A 4,540-nucleotide genomic window follows, 5' to 3' on the forward strand; every position below is an offset into this window, starting at 1 on the left:
CTGTAGCGAGGCCATTAGCATGTATGGCATAAAAATGTGAAACAAGGATTATTGACAGATTTTAATCTGTTTTCAACAATTTAATTACAAAAAAAGAATTGCACAGAAAGAGCACGATTATTATATTCAATAAAGGTTTCACGTAAAGATTCACTGGAAGTTTGAATATCTCAAAATATTAACTTGAACCAAGAAATTAATTCTAAATATACTCATGTGCTCTGTGTGGTTACATAGATAACTTGACAAAGTTAATCATAGCTACAATGGAATCGGCAACGGAGAGGAACACAGAGGGAGTTATCAAAGTTACTTTATATGAGAACTATATTCTAAGTTACCAGGCAGTACAAGGCCTAGACCGGCCTATCCCTAAGATGACTGGGAGAATAACTGACTTGTTCATCAGCTGGGATTTCCTTATAGTGTGCCAGGTGGGTTGGGGTAAGTCATGGGTCCCTCTCTCCATGGGGGCTGGACGATGCAAGCAGACAACCGTCTTGGTTGCTATGGTGGCCGTCCCAGTCCTTTCCAAAACTAGATCAGTAATGTGACAGGTCAGTAGATTAGTGGCGCCAGCAAGACTCAACTCCTGGTTAATGTTTAGGTAAGCAGAACAGAGAATCAAAGTCACCAAGCAATGCCTCTGATGCCTCTTTATGGTCTTGTCTTTCTTTAATTTATATAAGATTTTCCATTCGGGACAAATTTCCCCCCACCTACCAAGGTCCAGACTCCCCTCCGGCTGAGACAATTCAAAAGAAATCACTTTACTCTGAGTAAAGGCCGAATCCCGTTAACTTTAAAAGAACTCAACCTCACTGATAATAAGTTTGCTCAAAAGAGACTCAAAACGAGACACAAACCAAGACTTCTCTATTCTGCTTAAACTTTTTTTATCCAGTAGACTAAATAAATTTTGAGATTAAAAAAACTCATTACGCAACATATGTAAAATGTATATAAAAAAAATTAATCAACATCATAAATATTGGCATCAACATTATATATATATATATATATATATATATATATATATATATATATATATATATATATACATATATACTTGTATGTCCTAATCCTTGTATGAAAAATATGTAGAAGTATGTGTTTTATACAGTGAGATTCATGATCTTTTTGAAAGTACTATGACTGTCATAAATTGTTGTGCGCGATCACTGAACTCTGTTATAGGTGACGTGTGTTAAGTCTGAGAGGTGACGTATTGTAAGCCTATTGGTGACAGTATATTTCCATCACAGTGGATATTTCCATAAAATCTAACAATTCTGCATATTGACAGAGCAACATTGCATTTACTTGCCTGAGGGGTAAAGCACTACCACTCGAGTAATCATTAGAACAAGAAGGTACTCGTCTGAGGAGTATCGGGCTGTGTAAAGTGTATTCACGAATCTTTTTACAATAAAGTGAAAAAAAAACCATGTTCAGATGACTCATTATCCATTGACATGGGACATAATTGGTGTCAGGTGAAAGAATACGTCTGTTTCTGTATGCTGTGAGCGAAATTTTCGGTTAAGCTGGTAAAATAAAAGTTCAAGATACTTAGATACGCGAGGACTAACATAGCAGACACTGCTGCTGCGGGAGATGAAAACGAAAGAGCAGTTTGTTAAAGTGATGCCGATGAAGAATATAGACAAGAGCAATGAACGCAGGACTTAGAAAATGGGTTAGACTTGATAAACAGATTATTAGCTGAATGGGAATAGGAGCGGCGCGCAACCACAGCACATCCGACGTACATTAACAAAGTTCAAATGTACATAAGTGAAAGCACACATGCACAGTCAAGTGAAGACTTTCAAAACGTTGTAGTTCGAAAATTGCCAGAACTCCAGCCAAGTGTGGGGCCTTTTGATGATCAACGGCCTAATGAAGGGTTTCAATCGATTGAAGTGTTTAGACTTTGAAGTAGCCATACATGGGTGGTCAGAAAGAGAAAAAGCAATTCAAGTAATTAGATTGCAGAAAGATGCTCCAGCAATGGAGGTAATGTGTTGGCCACAAGACAGTTTAAGAAGTTATACTAAAATAAAACGACATTTGAGAAATATGCCTTGCCCGATGCGAGAAAAGAGGGCATGAAAGGAAATTACATACCCAAAATTCAAGAAGGTGAATAAGTTCTCAGTTTTGCAACTCGTATTTTTTGAGATTGTGATTCGTTCGCTACACGGAGTGCCATTCTCCCAGTAGGTGATAAATCGCCGACATAGTGATGGCAATGCAAAACATTCTAGACAGTTTGCCAGAAGAAAAAAAGATAGAGAATAACTGACCGATGTCAGAAAGATGGCAGCCATGAGAGGCACTCATCATCCCCCAAACCAGGAGAGGGGAGAATGAAGTCACCAGAGGAGAAGAGTCTTCAGATGTTGGCAGTGTTGGGGAGAGGGGCACAAACGAGTGGAGTGCCACACACAAGGAACCCCCCGCTGTTACACTTCTCAGGCCTACAATCACCTATCTCGAGAGTGCCCAGCAAAAAATGCCGAGAGTGGGCCGGCTGTGGCACACGCACACTACCCCCCGCACAACATCCGAGGAAAAGGAAACAGAGGAATGGGGAAATGAGGGAGATCAATGCCCCACCCTCCATTACAACAGAAACAGTCAAGCGGACAGTGGTGCTTCCGTCGGTACCCCCGACCTCTACCCCGCAGCACTAGGGACAGGATCAGGGGGCAGCGGTATTGCAAGTGAGGTCGTTGGCACGTGCCCCACATATCCTAATGGGCTGCTCGGAATTTTAGCAGTCAGGATTGATCTACCAGATAAGTCCATTCGAGCGCTCATCGACAGAGGAGCCAGCATTTTGCTTCTTGGAAAAGAAATCTCTTCAAACCTACTACAGTCAGCGGCATCTATCACCTTCAACATGCTAGGAGGAAATAAATACAGGCAAGGCATACAATGATTGTCAACTTCAAGGTGGGATCTGTGAAGTTCACACACAATTTTTTTGTCTTACCTACCTTGGGAATTCCAGGAATCAAGGCTATACTTGGTTTGGATTTTATAATGAGTAATCAAATATACATTTGCGGGGAAAAAGATAGAATCACAGTAAAAGCAGGACGGTGCATTTTGCCGATAGAAAGTCATGAGAGAGTAATTGCTTGTGCGGGAAAGGAGAGACAATTAAGTAAGGTAACAGCTGTACCTGAAAGAGAAGTATTGCCTCCCCAGACACTTACGAGCTTATCAGTGACCCCATGTCAGCCTCTCCCGGAGGGAAGCAAGGTCGTAGTTAAACCCCATGACATATGGACACACGAAGTCCTAAAGGGCTTGTCAGAAATAAAAGAGAACAGAGCGGACATTACGATAGTTAATTTGTCAAATAAAAGAGTTGTGTTAGGAAGTGATTCTGTGTGTGAATTGGAGTTATGTGAAATTACTAATAATAGGGTCTTGGGTGCCACAACTCCAGCCCGCACAGACGAACGCACTCAGGATTGATTATGCAAGCGCAAAAACTATGTTTGCCATAATATCAACCTGTAGTTAGTAACACTGTTAATAGTTATTCCGATGTAACTGCAATTGGAGACGAGCTACCCGGGAGGATTGATCGATTTCTCTTTAGCATTGAAACTGGGCAGACGGAGTCGATCAGGTCAAAGCCTTATAAGGTACCCATTCATTTCCAGGGAGAGATAGAAAGGGAAATTAGTAAATTACGGGAACAATGGATTATCGAAGAGAGCGAATCCCACTGGGCTTCTCCAATTGTAGCTGTTAGGAAAAAGGATGTTTCGGTAAGATTTTGTGTTGATTATAGGAAGTTTAATGCTGTCACTAAGGACAATGCATTTCCATTGCCCTCGATCGAAGAATTACTTGTGAAGGTATGGGATAGTAAATATTTTACAACTATCGATTTAAAATCTGGATAATATCAAGTGACCATTCAGGAAGACAGTAAATGTAAATCGGCATATATAGCCAACGATCAACTATTTCAGTTTAATTTTCTTCCTTTTGGTGTTAAAAATGCGGCAAGTCTTTTTTTTAGAGTAATGATAGCGGTTTTGTCTCCCTTAATTGGTCATAAGGTTCTTGTTTATTTAGACAATATCATAATTACAGGGAAAACGGCCGAAGAACATAATAACAGTATTTGTAAAGTTTTAGAAGCATTGCGATGTAATGGTATGAAAATAAATTTGTCAAAGTGAAAATTTTTCTATAAACAGGTCGAATTTTTAGGTCATATATTAACCCCAGAAGGTATCCAATCCTGCCCCAGTAAAGTAGAAGCTAATAGAGATTTCCCCAGGCCCCTAGGATCCTTGGGCTCGCTAGGTATTACCGTAAATTCATATGAGGTTCTGGAGAGATAGCAAGACCCTTAGATGCTTTAAAGAAAGAAAAGTAATAAATTGGGGAGCAGAAGAAGAAAGGGCCTTTAACTAGCAATGAGTTACTCGCATATCCTAGATTTGATCGCCCATTTTTAGTGACAGCAGATGCAAGTAGCATAGCTATTGGTGGCATAATTTTTCAA

Source organism: Palaemon carinicauda, chromosome 2, assembly GCF_036898095.1.
Source record: "Palaemon carinicauda isolate YSFRI2023 chromosome 2, ASM3689809v2, whole genome shotgun sequence".
Lineage (NCBI taxonomy): Eukaryota > Metazoa > Arthropoda > Malacostraca > Decapoda > Palaemonidae > Palaemon > Palaemon carinicauda.